Source organism: Crocuta crocuta, unplaced genomic scaffold (assembly GCF_008692635.1).
Source record: "Crocuta crocuta isolate KB4526 unplaced genomic scaffold, BGI_CrCroc_1.0 scaffold154, whole genome shotgun sequence".
NCBI classification, from domain to species: Eukaryota; Metazoa; Chordata; class Mammalia; order Carnivora; family Hyaenidae; genus Crocuta; species Crocuta crocuta.
Window position 1 is genome coordinate 15,295,244 of NW_027530545.1, and position 21,466 is coordinate 15,316,709.

At 36.9% G+C, this 21,466-nt stretch overlaps 2 long non-coding RNA genes across 2 annotated transcripts; one reads left to right on the forward strand and one right to left on the reverse strand.

The window, feature by feature from the left end:
* Positions 1-948: 948 nt before the first annotated feature.
* On the reverse strand, positions 949-2,654 carry LOC144234510 (uncharacterized). Its single transcript, XR_013335991.1, has 3 exons — positions 2,382-2,654; positions 2,170-2,302; positions 949-1,371 (listed from the first exon to the last, which is right to left on the reverse strand). It is a non-coding gene; the product is annotated as an uncharacterized LOC144234510 (long non-coding RNA).
* A 2,999-nt stretch (positions 2,655-5,653) lies between these two features.
* LOC144234511 (uncharacterized) lies at positions 5,654-10,918 on the forward strand. The gene is made up of 4 exons (XR_013335992.1): positions 5,654-5,711; positions 6,588-6,632; positions 9,633-9,731; positions 10,780-10,918. It is a non-coding gene; the product is annotated as an uncharacterized LOC144234511 (long non-coding RNA).
* The last annotated feature ends 10,548 nt before the right edge of the window (positions 10,919-21,466 follow it).

The following is a 21,466-nucleotide window of genomic DNA, read 5'->3' on the forward strand; positions in this document are numbered from 1 at the left end:
TGAAGTAAAACACAAATTCTGACCCTTTTGATATTAAAAGTAAACTAAAATACTTGGTGAAACTCTTCCACTGTTCCCTTGTGACAGTTCACACTGGGATATTTGAGTTTCCCAAGAATGCTGTCCTAGAACTGCCCCCCCACACATTCTAGACCTGCTCTTACCTTTGATACCTTTGTTCTAATTTCAAATGTCTAACTTTTCACCAAAAGAGTAAGATTTTAGAAGCTCCGAAAGCGAAAACCAGTTTTGCAGACCACTGATAAAAGTCACAATGGACTAATCAATGCTGCAGAAAGAGTCCGCAAATCATAGAGTGACAGAACACAAAAACTTTTTTCTTACTCTTACTGTATATTCCAATGCGGGCCAATGGGTCTCTGCTCACTGTACATGCAGATCAACACAGACTTCATCTCAACACAGGCTTCTCTCACGTGGGAAGGGGGAACAGAGCATGCATTGTTTCACAGGGTCACTTACATAGCCCATCTTAGAGGAGAAAGTAAACCATCTCTGGTATTTCCACTCATATTTCGTTGGCCAAAATAAAACCTTAGCTAACTTCAAAGCGGGTTGACAAGTACAGGCTATAGGCATAGAACAAGAATGTCTGTGGAGAACCCTAATTATTAACTCCCCACTGAATATTCTGCCTCCCAAATCTGGTACTTAGCAGCCTGGGGACTCAAGACACCAGATAGCATTTTCCTGGCTTCTGTTTCTGTCAAGTTCTATCACATGAGAGAATAATACTATCCATGAAATATATATTTTAAGACTCATTTACAGACAAAATATGAGTTTTAAGTATATTAGCCCAAAGAGTTAAGTGTTAAGTTTCTATATCGCTCAGGGTTCAACTTTTCATTAGTTCCCATTTATAGGCCTAGGGCAATAAGAAAGTATATTTAAAAATCTCTTCAAAATATTTTGGTACGTAGAAAAAAAAGACCTCCTCTTTTCAGGTTCTCTTTATACTCTGAGAAATTGTTTCCATCAAACTCTTCATAATTATTCTCTGTGATCATGTAGTTGGCAATTTCTTCATGATGCCTTCCATCGCCACTTCCAAACTCAACTGGCATGGGTTTTCCTTATAATTTTGTACATTACCTACATTCACTGCAGTTCCCAAGCTCAGTGCTACTGGCCCTATTATCTGGCCCAAGTTGCCGCCTCCTCACTACTTCAGCGTAGTGCCACTTCTTTTCTATGCTAAATTCTGCTTGTCTGAGAAAAAAGAAACTAATTGTTGTAGTTCCCGTGTGGAAGCTGCATCGATTGTTAGAAACTGCTCTCTTCGGCTCCAGGCTACAAGCACTGCACCAGGTCTTACGTGTTTGTTTGCCAATCTCACAGCAGGAATAGCTGTGGGGAGAAGAGGAAAGTGAAATAACAAGGACATGGGATGTCAAACTCTTTTTTATACAAGATCTCCTAATAAGAGTATTACCTCATTGTCTGATGCTGAAGAATTTTAAAATGTGTCTGACCCACACCTTTGACAGCCTTGGACTATGGCCCTCTCTCTCAGTTAGTGTATCTCATTAATTTATTTCACAGAACGTCACCTCTTATCTTGGGCTGGGCCCTCAGCAATCACCTGTGGATTACTGCCACAGCCTTTCAACCATCTTAGTTTCCAGGTTGTCCCTCATCCAATGCATCCTGCTGACAATAATTAACTTGCTTAAATACCTGCGACAGAGTAATTATTGAGATGTTAATTTTACTTTATTCTTTCTATCACTGGATATGGGAAATAATTAGAGGTAGATTTTATGTCCAATTCCAAAAGCCTTCTGTGTTGAGCCTGGGCTGTTTAGGTTAGAGATAATTTCTGTGAAGTAGGGCCACAGATGGAAATTTGGAGCAATTCAGAGCACATTCCCCCATTCCAGTTTTTGTGAAATAAGCTAACTGAAGGGGGAGCTAAAGCTTAGGCTAAGGAAAGCAGGACTGGCTCAGTAATGAAGCAGGTATAGTTCGTTTCAGCAAGATGGTGGCTTGGCCAGGGTTAGCGGGGTTTTAGAGTGATATGGAACTAATGTCCCACTCTCACACAGTGCCCCAAATGTCAAAAGCAATCATGATAGAATAACCAAGGTGACAAAAAATGAAAAGATCATGCTGTTGGAGGCACAGAGAAAGTGCATGTCTTCATACTTGGAGAAAGGGGAAAGGTAGCAGGCTGCTTTGAAAGGACCACAGAGCATGTCAGGAGCCATCACTCTGTACTGAACACTAGAAACCATCTTCCCATCTTACAATTTGTACATGACTCTTAGGAAGGCTCTCCCTGCCAAAAAAAATTTATAAATGTTACTGAGTTAGAATTTCCTGCCACCTCTGGTAGATAGAGGTCAAGTCTGACTTACCTGACTTAGAAGTAAAATTAAGTAAAGTTTTCCTCAGTTGGATGATGTACCCTAAATTCATAGGGTACATCATGTATGTATCATTCTCAGCATTACACTGTCCTACGTGGAGACCTTCACAGGCTCAGAGTACTTGCTGTATTAAAGTACTGTTATGCCCAAATCGCGAGTCCCAGAGACCTCCAAGGAGCCGGCACCGATGCAAATACAAAAGGGTCTTTATTACAAGCTCGAGCAGGGGCTCACCCGCCTACCGGTGTCGTGGCAGCAAGGTGAAGCCCCGAACAATAGCGAGCAGGGTTTTTATGGGGTAAGGGATGGGGGTGTTACAGTGCACACATTGTACGTATTGCATCATCACATAAGCACCAATCATAATTGTACACACCCATGGTAACAGCTTTGACCATTCAGTATCTGTGAGGTGTCCATTACTTTTGGTGGGACCCAATCATGACCTTTGAGAATCCTTTGAAAATGACCAATTATGAGGTGAGCTCAAAGGGCCCACGTGGGGTTCAGGCAAGCGGTGAGTGATTGGCTAGTTTGTACACAGTAACTACCTGCAGTTCCCAGCCCTGACTCAGGCCACAGGAATGTTACACATTTCTTTTGATTGGCTGATCCGAGGGTGGTCCGAGGGTGGCTTCAGCTGAAGCTTTTCCTGGAACTGGGGCTACCTGCAGCCCGAGGTTGCTCTTAATGGAGGACTTAATTTTAGGTTCTTCAGTACAGCCTGTGAGTGTTCAGACTCCTCTATAGTTGGTTCCCAACTTAGCTACTAAAATCAATCTCCCCCTTCTTCCAAATATTTATTCTCTGCTCTAGTCTGCATCGCATGTTTACTTTAGCCCCATGACCACTATTTACTCATTCCTTGAACTCTGATGGTTCTTTATCCCCCTGCAACCCTAGCATATAAAATAAACAACTTTATTTATACAGTCTAGAATTATTTGGGGGTACTTCATTAGAGTTAGTGTTCCTAATGAGATTAAAAGCTCCTTTGGGGGCAAGAACCATGTCTCATATTTCTGTTACCCTCCTAGTGTCTAACAAGGGGCTAAACACAAACTAAAGACTTGTTAATTGATCGCATTATCTGTAAATGCCTCTCCCAAGGGGTCGTGACTGGGTCAAGTATCTCATTCGGGAAGAAAGCATACCATTCAGGATAATAAACAAAAACAACATAAGTTATCATAGCGAGAACAACCAAAGATAGATGGTAGTTTCATCTGTAGAACACAGTTTAATTGGTTCAGCTCCTAAAAGTGCAAGTTGTGTGNGACTGAAACTCAGTGAAAGGGACCAGATGTTCAAATCGCCTAACAGTAAGTCCAAAAGCATCAGGTCCTGAGCCTGTATTTGCTCTCGGCGCTACCTTAGTAATTACTGTCTCAAGGGAAGTAAGACTTAGGGATATAACTACAGGTATGATAGAAAGGAAAATACCAGAGAAAACTCTGATAAATTACTTGGTTATGTGTGTCCTTTGGAAAAAGACAATAAGTATGGAAGTCTCCTTTGCATTGCAAATGCTAAACCTGAGAATTACTATTGTCTACTGATGTCATTTTTGTGTCATAATACTAAGAACACTTATAGACTAGGAGACTACTAATATCTAGCTGTGTCTGCAGCTTGAATAATCACCTTTCAAATATGCCCTAAAAAGCAAAACCAGAAACCTGACTCGGTATTTCCAAAGACAGAGCCTTTAAAATATGAAACCAAGTATCTTGCCATTGTCTTCATACTGTAATTCAATCTTTATTATAATGCAGGCAATAAAAATTAGTATTGCCTTTGAATCTGCTTTTTGCTATACCCACTATATCACAGCAGTTCTGTGAAAATGACGGGCTCTCCCAGGCCTTCCTTTTTTGCTAACCTTTCTTGTTATGAAAGGCATAAGACAAGAACAGTCATTGATTGGGGAATTGAAGCTCTCCCATAAAAGATGAGTATGTCGACAGAAATACCATCAGTTCCCCCGCATGCAGGTCAAATATTCCTTAATCTCACTTGTGTCGAGGGATTGCATGACCACCCTCAGACAAGGGCAGCCAATATTACCTGCACTGGGAATCAGACCTGTTGAAACGTGGGGAAAAGGGATAGACTGAACTAAAGAACAGCAGTGCCTCCCACAGACACGCGGAATCAGGTTTGGCTGTATTTCAAACACCAAACAAACTATATTTTCAATCTTACTGTCTGACATTTACCAGAGGGGAAAAGATACATCAGTAATGAAGCAAAAGGGCATGATGAGCTGGGTGTGTATTTTCCAATTACATTAAGAAATAAGCCTAGCAAAAATTGCACTTAGAATTCAAAATTAAAAATAAATAAGTATTTCACATTTGTCGGAGTATCCTTAACAATTTCAACAATTCTGAATGCATGCAACTGTGGTTGACATTTTTTTATGCCTTCTTTTAGCAATACTGCCCACTTGTTTCCACTGTTACGCCACACATTATTCTAGGTTGGTGTGTAAACACTGACATCTGTGTCAGTCTCCTTCAACCATGTTATTATCTTAATAACTACAGCTGTTGTCATGATCTACTGCTTAATATCTGCTAGACACAGTATTAGTACTGTACATGCATTCTATCACTTAATCCTTAACAAAAATTCTACACAATAAGTGTTTTCTCCATCATTTTATTAAGGTAAAGAAGTTCAGCAAGGAAGCATAGCACATTAGGTAGCAGAGCTAGTCTCTGGAGCACAAAATCGAATTTTTCTTTCTTTCAGCCTCCCCTTCAGACCCCAGAACAAATTCTGCCCCCCTCTGAGTACATGGTAAATATGGTGACTGCCTGAGTTTACTTTTTTCTTTTAAGTTTATTTATTCTGAGAAAGAGAGAGTATGTGAGCAGGGGGGAGGGCAGAGAAAGAGGAAGGAGAGAATCCTAAGCAAGATCCATGCTGTCAGTGCAGAGGCCAATATGGGGCTTGATCTCTACTACTGTGAGATCATGACCTGAGCCAAAATCAAGAGTCAGACACTGCACTGACTGAGCCACCCATGCGCCCCTGAGTTTACTTTCATGCATGAATAAAACAACAGGTTGAAGTATCATTAATGAAACTGTGAATGTATAAGTAAGCTATCAGACCAGTCACTTTGCTGTAGAGTGACTGATACACACACACACACATTTGGACTATACATTTTGGTCTTAAGCACAGAGTCTGATTCCTGATCATGCAGAAAGACTTGAACTAGAATTTTTTTTCTTTTTCTTTTTTTCGCAGATGGAGTTGAATAGTCCCCTGTTCATGATACCCAAGAGGGAATATGCAACCAAAAGGGTAACAGATTCTGATCTAACATCTACAAATGTTTCTTGGAAATAAATAGATGCTTAATTTTCTAGCTTTGAAAGCTCAAAACAGTAACCCTCCTCTCAGGATTTCCTGGTCCTGGGGTGGTTGATGTGACAAAGAGTAGTGTAGGCAGTCAGGGCTGTGATTATGCTCTAATGAAAACTGCTATTTACAGTTGAAAGGCACCTCTATAGTCTGGCACAGATCCAAGAACTTAGACTTTCTTAATGCTGTTTCACATAAAAAAAATAATAATAAACCTCTCCCAGCACCTGTATAAGGTGCTTAAAATGTCATTACCACCTGTAATTACATGGCGAATCCAATTACCACAGCTAAGGAATCAGATTGGTATGTACAATTCGTACATGTTGACCGTGTTGGCTATAAAATTGTAAGTGGAGAAGTACACGTAGTGGGAGATTGTGCGCATCTTGTATAAAGCTCTGAAGAGCAATTAGAATATAAAAAAGTAATGAGGAATAATAAGAATAAATGAGTTTCACTGAAGTAATGGCATTTTATAAGCTTTAGTTGAGACTTTCTTTGGCCTCAGAAAAGTAGGAAAACTTATCCTCAAATGAAAAAAACATATAATGTATTGGAATAAACAACAAAGAAATATAATAATTTTCTAATAGAGATGTATTATAGTTTTCATGTTCTCTGTGCAGACTTGACTTATGTTACATAATAAAATTGGAAAATCCTTCACATGCACTGAGAGGTTTCGAGGGAAAAACAGGCTGGTTGGACCTATGTGAATGTTGGAATCAGTGAAACAGAGCCTTCCAAATCCCCTGTGACATTCATCATAGCGATTACACGAGTTACACTAAATTATGATCTTTTTTCTTATAGATGGAGGAGTGATAAATGCAGAACTGTCTGCCAGCTTATTATATGGTCAGTAGCAGTGAAAGGAATGGAAAATGACAGGAATAAATAACATAATCTGATTAGTTAGTGGCACACAAAGACTTCCGGGACTCTGCCTTGTATAACAATTTCTGGTCTCCTGAGAGCCACCTTAGAAAGATTGACTGTTGCCACAGATAAGTTCAATTGTGTGAAGGACAGAAAGCATCAGGTTTTAGATGTTAGTTGGGTTTGGTCTATACTGCTTGCCATATGAAGTCAATGGACTCCATGTCATTGCTCCTTGACATAAACTAAGTTACCATGCCACACTGGAAAAAATAGGCAGGCTTCCCAAATCAAATTATAACTTCTTTATGGATAAGGTTTGTGACTATTAGTTTCTTTTTAAATATCTACAACTTTATAGGAAACACATGATACATGTTCTTTGCTGGATTTATATATATAAATATCTTTATTTATATATATAAATATCTATATACACACACACATTCAATAAGAATATGAATAATTGTACATCTTGTCTCATGAAAAATTCCTGGTCCAGACATAGGAAATAATCTGTTTTCAAAATTAGAGTAAATGGTTGATATTGAGATTACACTGCCTAATTTAAATGCCAGTTGGCTTATTACAGTAAGCTTCTTAAAACCCTTGTTTGATACTCCCTGTGTATCCTTCACGTTGTCATGCTCTGGTAAGACTCTCTTCAAAACTCCTGTCCTCTCTTTTTCTGACACGGTTTTCCCTTGACATCAAGCCATTCTTTTCAGTCTTCTTTATCGACTTTGCTAGTCTCTCCTCTCTCCAAGACACCTCTGGCCAATTTCATGTACTTCTCTGGTCTTAACCTCATCAGTTCTTGGATATATGTCTCCAGCTGAGTCTTATTTCACACCAGAAAAATATTTATAACTATTTGCTAGGCAGATCCTCTTAATTTTCCAGAGCCAGGTGAAAAACAGCCTATTTAAACTAATTGTTTTTCTTTCCCAACCTATATCTTCTTTTTAATCTTGATTCTTAGCATTACCACTTATTAAAAACAGAAAGCCATACTCCATACTTTCACACCCTCTTCCCATCACCAAACCTAAATGTCTACAATCTGCTTTGCTTTATTCTCTAAGTCCCATTGTCATTGCCTGGGTTAAGGACTCTAGCATTTATTTCCCAGATTTCCTATGGTATCCTAAATAATCTTCCTCCTCCTAATGTTGGCTCACCATCTTAATTTAGTCATCAGTATCCTGTAAATTTTATCATGTTAGTTTCCTATATAAAACCTTTAGGGGCTCTCCATGCCACTTTAGGCAAAAGCCAAACTTGTAAATATGGAAATATGGCTCAATGGTCCCTTCCCGACAATACTGCCCCCTAGCTCTCTCACTCCATAATCTTTTATTTCTCCATACATTACATTCTGCATTTTACCAACTAGGTTTATGGTTTGTTTGTTTTTTCAAGTGTCAAAAATCACATTTTATTTCTTATCTGCTTGGCAAACTTAATCTCCCACTTTCAAGATTCTAAATAAGTGTCATTTCTTCTCCAAAAATTTTTAAATGCCCACTGTCAAACCTAGATGTGTCTTCCTCTGTGCTTCCGTAGACCTCTCTGTAGATAACCTATTATGGAACTTAGCGCACCATATTGAGATTATTTATTTATCAATGCACTGCAGGAGCCTTAAGGCAAGGGTCATTTCTCACCTGATTCTTCATCTTCCTAATGTAGCATAGGATTCAAACAGGATGAGGCACTATCACTACTTGTAGAACACGTAAATGCATGCTGGTTATTCCAAGTTGTTGTTGATTCCTAGGAAATCATTAGATGGTAAAGGTCTGCCCAATCCCTTTTTGTAGTTATGTCAGCTAAAAGCAGTGTATTGTTGTATATTTTCCCTTAGAAAGGAGAGAAAATGCAGTGCATGAAATGTCATGTTTTTTACTCATTCCCATTTTTCTGATTGCCTTCCCTTCATATTTGAGAACTTCCTCCATATAATAGACATGGAGCTTCAAGTTGCACAGAAAGATCTATATGATATATATGAAATAATTTCTACACAAAAATGTAATGTTACACATTAGTACATGATCAATATCATAAGAATATAACAACTTATGAGCTATAGAAGTTTGGAAAAAGAGAAGCTGGGATTTACTCTGAGGAGGTCAGGGAAGTTTCCATACCAGTGGTAACACTGAAGTTGACCATTGATATCTCAATGAAGTTTCCTGAAATAGAGAATAAAAGAAATGTCTGGTAGGCAAGCCAATCATGAAGACCAAAGGAGGAAAGTGGGTACCAAAACGTATTAGTAAATCCACAATAATATACCTTCAATTGGGTATTTGTGAACTAAGGGAAATGTTGGACCCCAAGAACAGGAAAGACAAGAGGGCAAAGATGGCAAAGGCCTTCAATGTTGCCTAAAATTGAGTTTCTGAAAGCCTGGAATGTTATAAGCAGGAAAATGACACCAGAAACTTATCTTTAAGAACCATTAACATACTAGTTGTTTATACTAAATTCTAAATGCAATTAGAATCAATTAAAAGCTATGTTAGTCAAGATTATAAAGTTAGAAATATCTACATTAAGCTGGTTTCTCAGGTGTGAAAGCAAATAAACTTAAATCTACTCAATATAGACGTAAAATTAGTTTAAAAGAAAAATACTTGCATAAGATTAAAGAAATATGAGTAAGTTAAGTTCTTTCCTTGTATCTGTCACAGAGTAAGAATTAAATATATGGTAGCTCTCCAAAGTTTCTTTAAACTACAAATAGTGTAATTTCTACCGTGTCCTCTGGTCCTACATTTTTCTTGATAACCAATTAACTTACAAAGTGGCATGCCTACGGCGAGCAAACACTTATCATCAGATAGTGACTAACACAAAATTTTCTACAAATAAAACAAAACAGCCTTTAATTAGCATTTTTTGATTAAATATAACTTATTTGCTTTTAACCAATTTACCTCAATGGTGAAATTTTGTTCTTTTTGATTGTAGGTAACAAAAACATGGAGCATATCATCAATAGCTTGAAATTAGAGACTTGTGCCATATTACAGTTTTGTGACCTTGGATGAGCCACTTTCATCATGTCTGGTATATGCCATTTTCTCAACCAATGTTAGCAGCATTTCTCTTCCCCTATCTAAGGCTTTTAGTGTATACTGTGTGGAAAAACTTTAGCACTTGATAAGCATGTATGTCTAGAAGGAATAGAAATTCAATTCTGAAGCCTTTCATCGGGGTAACCACTCCATTGTCTACAACTGAAAAATCACCAAAAAGTCGTGAATGAATTTAAAGCTTCAAATTTCCCTTAGGGCATTGTTAAACATAGAAGAGGTTTGTCATATATTAAACATAAGCAACAGCGTATTTAAATTTCTTTTCCTGTAATCTCTTAACAAGGCAAAAGTTAATGTTGCATTTCTCAAGAATCGGAACCTTAAATTTCACAAGAGGATTAAAAGAATGAATACCTGTAAAAAAACTTACAATAGTGAGTGACAATAGAAAACACTAGAGAAGGATTTGCTATTGTCATCATCATTACTAATATAGAACAATTCATATTCCTAGATAAGCCTTAGAGAAATCACCTGTTATGTTGTGTTTACACATAGGTTAAAATGGTCTAGAAATAGGTTCTCAGTCAGATGCCAGGTTGTAAAAGCTACTATAAAGAGAGATGGTATGTTGCCACATTTGTGTTAAACTACCCTTAATCTAAGCTCTGGGCTTAAAAAAAATAAAAACCAGGTTTCTTGAGGTGAAATAAAAGTAAATATAGAGAAATTGCTTCATTGTCCTCATTGAAAAGCCAAAGGAAGCCAATCCAGAAAAAAAAAAAAAAAAATCAAACTTACACTACTGGTCATCCTCTGTTTTTTGCTCTCTTTGTTCTTCATATTTTATTTCCTTTCTCTCTAATGAAAGAGAAATTTTGAATTCTTGAATTCAGGAATTTCAGAAATTCTGATTTATATGGGCCATTTTGTGTTCCTTTAACGTTCATATGTTGGAATTCTAACACCCAGTACTTCAGAATGTGACTATTTAGAAATAGGACCTTGAAAGAGATAATTAAGATTAAATGAAGTCACTGGAGTGGGTCCTAATCTAATACGACTTTTCTTTTTAAAAGAAAAGAAGATTAGGACACACACATTCAGAGGAAAGATAATGTGAAGACACTGAGAGAAGACAGACAACTACAAACTAAAAGGAGAGGTCTTAGGAGAAGTCGAGCTTGCTGGCACTTTAACTTTTGACCCCTAACCTCCAGAACTGTGAGAAAATAAATTTTTGATGTTTACGCCACCCAATCTGTGGTACTTTGTTATGGTGGCCCTAGCAAACTAATATACTCATCTAAGAATGTTTTGAATTAAGATATAAACTAGTTTTTATTTGAATAATTAAAGTCTCAGTAGAAATTAAATAAAAAAGTGAAACTGTTAAGAGGTGTCAGAGCTATGTTGAGATAAAGTATAAACAACAATAGTCATAGTAGTTCTGTAGCAAATGTATGCATCAACAGACTCAGATAAGATCAGAGACAGTACGTAGCTTGCCCAATGTCATACAGGTTGGGAATTGGAAAACACCAATTAAATGAATGTGTTTTAATTACAGAGTCCATCATGTTAACTAAGACAAATAGAAATGTTCTAATCAATTTGGAGTTTGGAATGAGTCATCGACTGTTAGAAAGGTGAAGTAAACACCTGAAAAAAATATTTCAAGATCCAAAAGAAAAAATAAAGGACAGGTGATTACAAGGACACAAAATAATGCAGACAGGTCATTTTTATACCAACTTATAAGACATAATGCTGATATACATCTTTGTATCATCTGAGTTAAAGAATTAAAGAAATTAATTTAATTTAATTATTAAATTTTATGCAGTGTACATACAACTTGGAAGAAAATCAAGTGACAGAAAAGAATTGCATGGACACCGAACATGAGACACAGTGAAACAAAACTTTAACTCATTGTTATGGTGACATGAAAACAAGGGAGTGACGTGGGCAATGTTGGAATAAGATTCTTGTGATTCTCATCACGCAGGTCCTAGGTGACAACCTGGCCAGAATCAAAAAGAGAGACAAAGAAGTGGGGGGTGGGAGTTTTATAGGAATATATAAACTTGAGCATGCGTGTTAGAGACCTTCTGAACAATGCAGACTTATTGCTTTTGTTGATTGTGACCAAATCAGTGATGCTGTTCTCTACATGGGGGTCAAAAGCAGCCCTCCAAAATCATGGCAATGACAAAATGAGCAATTTAAATAGCAGCATCTTAGATCTCTATAGTCTCTGTCTTGAATCTTTTTATACAGGGACTAGGAGAGGTCTTTCCCAGACTCTATTGTTTTCATGCAGCAATATGGAGTATGGTGGATGGAGCAGATATAATCACGTGGCATCATCTGGGTATAATTCCAAATGGATTGTATGAAATTCAGTAAGAATGCTTTCTATTCAGTCACATATGTAAAAGTAGTTTGTAGAAACTGAAGACGGAGAAAAAGTAAAGCTAATTAATTATAATACTTCTTATAGACAAAATAAATGTATTTGTGTGTATGTGTGTGTGCAAATAATATATATAAATTACTCATAATCCATGTAAATCTATTTTGCAAATATTTAATAAAATCATTTTAAATGATCACACAGACAACTTTTTATTATTCAATGAATAAGTTTATTTCAGGGTTTTCTTTTTCCATTGAAGATTTTAAGTAACTTATTTTTAAATTTTGACTCCATTGTGTCCCTAAAATACTGTCTTTCTTTATGAATCCTGTTCGTGATGAACAGGAAAATGTATACCTAAAAATAAGTGTTCCTTCCTCATGGTACCAAATGCTATTGGCCCTTATGAGAATTTGCCCGTCACTCTCCCTTTAGCCTTGAGCATCATTAATAACCTTTCAACACCCCATTTCTGTCCTACACTGCCTTTTATCTCCTAATCTCAAACACACAGCAAACATTCATTTTCCACAACGGCTTGGTGAAAGCAAGCGTTTTATCCACAGTATTATAAATGAGCAAGGTGAGCTGGAATGACTACCCAAGGGGACTCGCAGAGAAGGGCAAAGTGCAGAACAAACCTCTATTGCCAAACACTAGCCTAGGTAAGACTACCATCCACATGTTGTATTAAATTATGCTTTATATTAGCTTAAGACTTGGGGAGGCATCTTCAATTTTCTTTTTCCTGAAGAAGCTTCTCTCTTCTCAATTCGTGTTGTCCAGTAAAGTTCTAAGTATTGGGTATACTTCAGTAAAGAAAATATACAAAATGTATGTGACTTCTAACTAGTGCCTATGTTCCTTTCTCAAACATTCCTTTTGTATGCCAGTATCCATGATTACAATATTCCTCTGGTAACATTTTCCCCTCCTGAGCACCAAGTACAATAGTTTTCTCAGTTATCAAGCAGTATGAGAGGTATCTGAAGTGGAAAACTGGGACTCTATCCTTTTGGCTCATAAATTGTGTAAGGAATTTTGGACTTGACCTCAAAGCAGTGGAAAGCACGTTGAAGGATTATATATAGGAGATCTCCAATATCAGGTTTAACTTTTTTTAATGTTTATTTAATTTTGAAGAGAGAGAGAGAGTGACAGAGAGTGAAGGGGAGAATAATTTTAGTGTTGGTGCCTCTAATACACATGTTGGACACTAAGTTAAGTTATGGCAACCTAATGTGATTGGTGGCCCTGCATGGACTCAGAATACTCAGGATTCACTTACAATTTTTGGTGGCAGTAAGAATGTTATAGTAGGATTATGTTGAATGTATTCTACATGCCAATTCATAAATTCCTACTCTCATGTTCACTCCTTAACATAGTTGAGGTATTTTTAGCTACTCAATCACACTTTTCAGCTAGCAAGCAGAAGGATGAGCCCCATAATTTTCTAGAGAGTAGGTAAACCTTTTTTAAAAATGAATCCATTGGATACATATGAAAACTATATCATTCTTGGTAAATGATGTAAGTTTAATTTCCCTATCTTGCTTTCATTCAAACTCCTCCAGATAACTCAACATTATGCTCAGCTTTCAGTATGTTCATGTTGCTACAAGAGTCCCCAACGTTTGCTATAAAATTCTACCAGGTAACGTCCCCTTGAGGACTATTACAGACTTGAGGAAAAATATAATTTCTCTCAATCAGAGCTAGAACTTCTCATGCCTTATTTGCTCAAGGTTCTTCTATCTTTTTTCACAATGTGTGATAATTAGAAAAAGTAAATCTGAAGATTAGAAAAAAATTCTTAATGCAATTTAAAGCTGCACCTCTAAAAACTCTCTTATGAGTTCATCTATGGCTAAGAATTGAAAATATGACAGAAAGGAGATAGTGAAGACATTGTGAAAAAGATAGTGGGTTTTTTTTGTTGTTTAAAATAGATAATTTGGATACGTGTGTGTGTGTGTGTGTGTGTGTGTGTGTGTGTTACTATGTCTTGTTTTTGTTTTATGGATGCTATGGGAAGTGGTGTGGTTAAGCTATTGCTAACCTGTTAAAGATTTAAAGAATGAAGTCGCACCCTTGATAGAAGGAATTCATGGAATGACTGTCTCTAAGGGCTCATCGTAAAGCCCTACTGAGAACTAGGTGTATCATTAGAACAGAAATCACCCTCATTCTTTATTAGGAAATGAAATCTTATGCAGAGCATGTATGTTTACAACCTAGATATTAAACAGGAGGAAATTCCTGTGAGATGCCTGTTAAATGTGAGTAACCCATGGCAGCTCTCTCCCTTTCCTGAAAATCAGAAAGTAGAATATTATGAGGCTCTCAACCCCTATTAATAACCCATCTGTGTTGCCTTGTCAGCTAGGTTATAATTAACTTCTTAAATTCATTTTACTTCCCTCTTATTATTTTGCAAAGTGCTTATACTTGATGTCTACCATCTCTTATATGTTCCAAAGTAAACGAGTATTTCGGTTCATTAGCGGAGAGTGTTACAAGCAGAACAGTAGACCTAAGAGGCAACTATAATTGTTCATAGCAATGTTTCAACTAGGAAACACTCAAGGAAAGAGAAAATGTAGGCACTCATATATAAGCTCGGTTGGTGTGTACGTCCCCTGCTTATGAGGATATTTCTGTTCCCGGAGTAAAGATTGTCACTTCTGAGGTTTATATTATAAGAGTAGGTTACAGGAGCTTTTGTGTTCCACCTGGATATGGTGCCTGTCATAAGTACCCAGAAAGCTTTCTGCCCTGATTGTCAGAGAAGGGCTCTTTGCTGAGCCGTAGTTGCCTAGTTAATTATTTTCTCAGAGTTGTGGTCTAGGAACTCAGTTGGGTTTGCTTTCAATTTGCTCAATTTCAGAGAAACCACAATACCTACTGATTTCACTGTCATCTCCTGCATTGTTCTTTTCTGAAAGAGCTGGAGACTGAGCTCTAAAACAATAAAAAAGCATTGAACTTTTTATATTTCTGGTTGGTATGGGAAACTGCCTGTGATTGTTTTTGTTGTATCGTGTGTTGATATTGCTTACCATAAAGAATAAAGTCTAACTTCTAGAACTCTGGTCAGAAGGGGGAGAAAAAACAACAAAGTTGTCACAGAACTGTCATCTATCTGCTTTCCCGAAGTTCTCTCAGTATCTCAGAAGGGCCATTCTCACTTCTTGGGTTGGCAAACACCACTCCCTCCACTCCCTGCCCATCCTCCTTTCCTAGATGCCTTCTTCTCATCCTCCAAGTCCTTTTTTGTTCTGTTAGAAATGCTGAATTCTAGGACTTCTTACATCAGTTTTTAAGTTTATTTTTCACTTTGAGAGAGAGAGAGAAAGAGTTGGGGAAGAGCAGAGAGAGAGGGAGAGAGAGAATCCCAAACAGGCTCCGTGCTGTCAGGGCTCAAACTCATAACCTGAGCTGAAATCAAGAATCAGATGCTTTTAACCGACTGAGTCACCCAGGAGCCCCTCCAAGTTATGCTAACAGTCAAATTAGCCTGAAAATTACATGCATCATCATCTAATCCTCATAGCACCTCTTTTAATCTTCAAAAGTAGATGCTATTTGCATTAATTTCCCAGGGCTGTCATAGCAAATCATCACAAACGTGATGGCTTAAAGGAGCAGGAAATTGTTCTTTCACAGTTCTGGAGGTCAGAAGTCCAAAATCAAGGCATCAGCATGGCCACAGTTCCCACAAAGCTCTAAAGGAGACTCTGTTCCTTGCCTCTCCCAGCTCCTGACAGCACCGGCGTTCCTTGGCTTGTGCTACAGGCCCTCACATCGCATTCTCCTGTGTGTGTCTCCCCACACTCCCTCTGCTTCTCACAGTGACTGCAGATGGTAATCACAATGATAATCCAGGATGGGCTCTTCCTCTCAAGATCTTTCATTTGATCACATCTTTTTGCTGTAAAGGCAACATCCACTCTTTTACCATGTGAGGTAATATTTACAGGTTTGAGGGATTAAGACACAAACATATCTTTTGGGAGGCTACCACAAGCATGATTAATATGTCACTTGTAAAGATAAGCTAACTAAATATTAGAAAGCTGAGCTAACATGCCTGAGGCCACACAACTAGTAAAACGATAAACCTAGAACCAACATCGAATTCCAAGTCCAAGTCCTTAACTACTGGACATAATTTTCCCTCACCTCAAGGCTGATACAGATGCCCTTCTCAGTGTGCCCTATGCTTACTTATCCCAATTCTTACTCAATGAAGTGTGTGCCTGGTTATTGGTATGTCTATACACTCAAGTCACGAGCCATGTCCCCACTGGTGTGCAGCAGCTCCCTGGCGCCCATCACAATGCATGGCATATACCAGTTATGCAGGAAACATCAGATCTACCTCTTCAATGTGACCAAGGGACCCTGAAAGAAATACTTTAAACATAACAACAGTCTTTTAAGTCATCTCCTTTCTGCTATTAACTTATATTTCATTTCACCACCTTATCCTTATATGGGTTTTTTAAGCTAATTTATTATGGGAGTAATATTAAAACGTAGCAATATAAAAAACATTAAAAATTAGATGATCTGTACATATTAATCTCTTTGATATTATTTTCTGAGAACAATATAGATTACTGACTATGTAATCTTCTCTAGTCTTAAGATAAATATTTAATATTCTTTTAAATTCAATTTCTGTTGACTGCAATTGTTATACCTTCACTATAACAGATTCAGCTTGGTGCTTTCAAATAGAAAATAAAAACATGTTAAAAATGATAGATTTTAAAGACTTTATTTTGGTGACATCAAAAGTCTGCTTGTTAAAAAGATTTTATTATTATTTATATTCATATTTAATATCCATAGGATGAAGAGGAAGAAAAAACAGTCCCATTTTAATGGGACAAAATGAAGATGAGTTTCACCACTGATATCTGTTTGAAAGATTGGCCATTTAATTTAAATCATTTTGTCCTATGATCTGGAAATGGCATCCATATTTCCTAGACACAGCAAAACATGAAATGAATGAAAGAATGAGACAGTGGATAGTCCTGGAAAATATTCACACTCCATGCCTTACTTTTAGAAGACATACCTAAGTAACTAAGAAAATTCAGGAGAATAAACTCAATTTTTCAAATGAAAATAATAGTTATTTAAGAAAAGGGAATGTAAGAGCATGCCTGTATAAAAATGATTTATAACAAAGATTGGTAAGATTAAGGGGCACCTGGCTGGCTCAGTCAGTAGAGCATGAAACTCTTGATCTTGGGGGCATGAGTTTGAACCCCACGTTAAAGGTAGAGTGTTTTTTTTTTTAAATATTTTTATTTATTTCTAGGAGAGAGAGAGAGAGACAGCGTGAGCAGGGGAGGGTCAGAGAGAGAGGGAGATACAGACTCTGAAATAGGCTCCAGGCTCTGAGCTGGCAGTCAGCACAGAGCCCGACGCGGGGCTCGAACTCACGAACCGCGAGATCATGACCTAAGCGAAAGTCGGACGCTCAACCGACTAAGCCACCCAGGCGCCCCAGGTAGAGTTTACTTAAAAAAGAAAAGAACAACATGGTATGAATTCTCAAACTCTAAAGAAAATAAACCAGGAAAAGGTCCACATGGCTATGCAAGAACATGTTTCAGACAGGATTTCCATCAACAATACACATTTTGTTCATACATCTTCCACAATACGACCATCCAAAACCCACATGGAAGATATATATTTTTTAATAGTCCTGCCTAGATCCCAACGTGTTCACAAAGTAAAAATGTTAACTATTTATCAAGTTGTATGATCTACTTGATGCAAAATAAGGGTAATTCAGTATGTGCTCCTCCTCTCAAGATCTTTCATTTGATCACATATTTTTGCCATAAAGCTGACATCCACTCTTTTACCATGTAAGATAATATTCACAGATTTGGGGGATACTTTCAGTATTTTAAAAAATCAAACAAATTTCTCCAGTTTTGGTATATATGTTTATAATATTTGATAAGTAAAAAACCACTTGAGTGAGGGGTCAGATATTGCAAAAGACATTTTACTTAGAATCAAACACATTAAGTTCCCATCTTTGAATCAAGTCAGTTATGTAAATTGGAGGAAGTTCGTAATCTTTTTGTGCCTCATTATGCTAGAGTCATGAAAGTGGAGGAGGTGAGGTGGAGGAGGAGTGAGTGAGTGAGAGTGGAGGAGGATTCCAAGCTTATCTTGTCAACTACCAACCTAATGTCCGACCATCAATCCGGGTTCAAAAATCAAATGCCTTCCACAATTAAGCAAGGGACATAAATGTATAAAAGTGTGCAACTGCTTTGTGTAATAAATAAGAAGTGATGGAATCACTGACTAACTTAAATTTGCAACTTTGGCCTGATTGTCATTGAGTGTGACATGTGAAACATGGTTGGCCGAATAATTGCATTGCTCTATAATATTTTAATTTGTGGTTTTCCAGTCTCTCTACTGTCTCTCTACTGTGCACAAAGAAACAAAATACTCAAATTGTTTAACATCCAATACTTTTAAAACATCAATGAATACATGAAACAAAAGCAGAGAACTATCATTCAAGGTGGCTGAAATCTTTCAATAAACAAAAGTGTCACACTAAGTGGGCTTTAAGATTTAAGAGTACATCCATATGTCTATGTTTTTTCTAGACCAGTGCTATTCCTAGTGTGGCTGTTGGACAAGCAGCATAAGCATCACTGGGAATTTTAAAATAAATAAAAGAACCGAGGTCCCCCCACAAACCAGCTTAATCAGAAATTGCATTTTTAATGAGGTCCCTAGATAATCTGCATGTACTTTAAAATTTGAGGATTCTTGTATTGAAAGATGTAATACACAAATTAGACTCAACCTGCTGAGAAATAAAAGTCATCTGTTAGTATTTGCATAAAGAATTGAGAAGTAATGCTTTTTGTAGGATTTATGGAATCTTTGTTATTTTGAGATTTCAAAATTTTCTCACAGAGTCTTACCATTTTGGTGTGGATTAAACACATCCTTTCCAAAAATAAGGGAACAGACCACCTGACCTCTTAGTTTTGGTCCAGCCCTGAATTCTTGGGATCACATGTATTTGCTTGAAATTCAGCATTGTTTTAAATGACTGAATTCACAGAATTGGTTTCAATTTCTTCCTTTCCTTGAGGGATTGAATAAAGGTTGAAAGTTCAGCTTCCATTTATACATACAATTTAAGCTCAACACTCCATAAGACTATTGGTTTTAAGGAGAAATATTTTGCAAGCAATGTAGATAAAATTGAATATCTTGGTAAATATAAATTTAGGCCATTGATGAGATGAGTGCTTTTTTATCCATTAGTCAGTTATAAGCCTAAAATAGCCATGCTAGCATACTTTCTCAATTCTGAATTTTTTAGGGTAATTTTGTGAATACAATTTTCCAGTTCTCTGCAGAGAAATCTTTTCAGGCAGTTCTGAAACACATTCTTTCAATATTAAGTACAAGATAAGTCTTAAATACTCCTTTTTAAAACTGAGCATATTACCTTATTTTAAATACTCACTGGGGAAGTACTCAATTCTAGATAAATAATGATCTCCTCAGTTAATTGCTCAGGACCAAATTTTCAAGTGTATTATTAAGTGTCATTAAACATTGTAGGCATGTTGTTTTCATCTGTGATTTGCATTCCCCAGAATAGTGGTTGAGGTTACCTGCCTAAGTGTCTTTTAAGTGAAAAAGGATGGCCCCATGAGCCCAGCTCTTCTTTCTTTTATAAGAATTCATATTAGGCGTAAGGGTAGGAAAAATGGGTGGAAGTGATCAAAAGGTACAAACTTCCAGTTATAAGTTCTGGAGATACAATGTACAGCATGATTCCTAAACCTAACAATATTCTGTTGCATATTTGAAAGTTGCTAAGAGAGTAGATCTTAAAAGTTCTCATCACAAGAAAAAAAATTGTAACTCTGTGAGAAGATGGTTGTGTTAACTAAATTTGTAATCATTTCACAATATGTGTGTATACATCAAATCACTATGCTGTATACCTTAAATTTATACAATGTTATATACCAATTATATCTCAATAAAGTTGGGGAAGAACAAAAAGGAATGTATCTTATTGCAAGTATGTTGATCATATTGGAAAGTGAGCTTCACCCATTTAATCAAACTGAGTGATAATGAATTACTAAATAAAAAGTAAATACAGTCAAGATATTCAACCATTATTTATATAAATGTAACTTTTAGAAAATTCTTCTAGGTAGTCAAACAGAGCAGTTGCATATGAATGCTAAACTCATTAGGAAATGTCTAGAAGCCAGCTGGAAAGATGGTATTTTGACCTTGTAGGTATATTAACCTTCTCTTCTCTTTTATCATCTGTTCATACCAGCAGTAAGAATACTGCTTATCACTCCCCAATTTTCCTTATATTAAAATTTCTTAATCAACAGTTTATTGGTCATTAAGGAAGAGATATAAAGAAAATTATTAATTTTGACAATTATAATGAAATTGTAGGCTGGCATTATCTCTTATGGAAAGACTGTTATTGTTCAGAAACTAATTTTGGAAAGAGACTTTAACTTTGGTCATTCTGAAGAGGAAACAGTTTTTGTTAAGCAAGAGTAAGACAATTTGATAGTGCAAGTCTCCTAAAGAATGCACAATTTATTTATCCATTCTTATTCAAAATATGAAGACAAGATAAAGCAAAATAGTCATATGTCTCCATCTAAACATAAGGTGGTGGGAAAATGCACACACACATACACAAATACTTTATACTAAAAATTATGAGGATCCTGGTCATCTACCTACTTTTCTCTATGCAGGTGTCTGTCAGGTACTTCAATCAAGTGAGGAAGGAAAGGAGAGTGTGCCATGAGTGGCCATCCACACAAGGTGCATACACTAGAGTTGGCTATAATAATAATTGGCTTAGGGGCACCTAGGTGGCTCTGCTGGTTAAGCATCTGACTTTTGATTTTGGCTCAGACCATGGTCTGCTGGTTGGTGAGATCAAGCCCTGTATAGGGCTCTATGCTGACAGCACAGAACTTGCTTGGGATTCTCTCTCTCCCCTCTCTGTCTCTCTCTCTCTCAAAATAAATAAGGAAAAACTTAAAAACTTAAAAATAATAATAACAGTAATTTGGTTAAAGAACTTCATATGCTCCCTGTTTGCTGTGATGCCCATAATGAGCCGTTCAGCTATTTCTACTAGAAATGCTAGTTAATTTGAATTGATAATGGTGCTGTGGGATGAATTGTTTTCCCCAAAAGATAGTATGAAATCCCAATCCCCAGTACCTCAGAATGTGACCTTCTTTGGAGATAAGATATTGCTTCATTGCCTA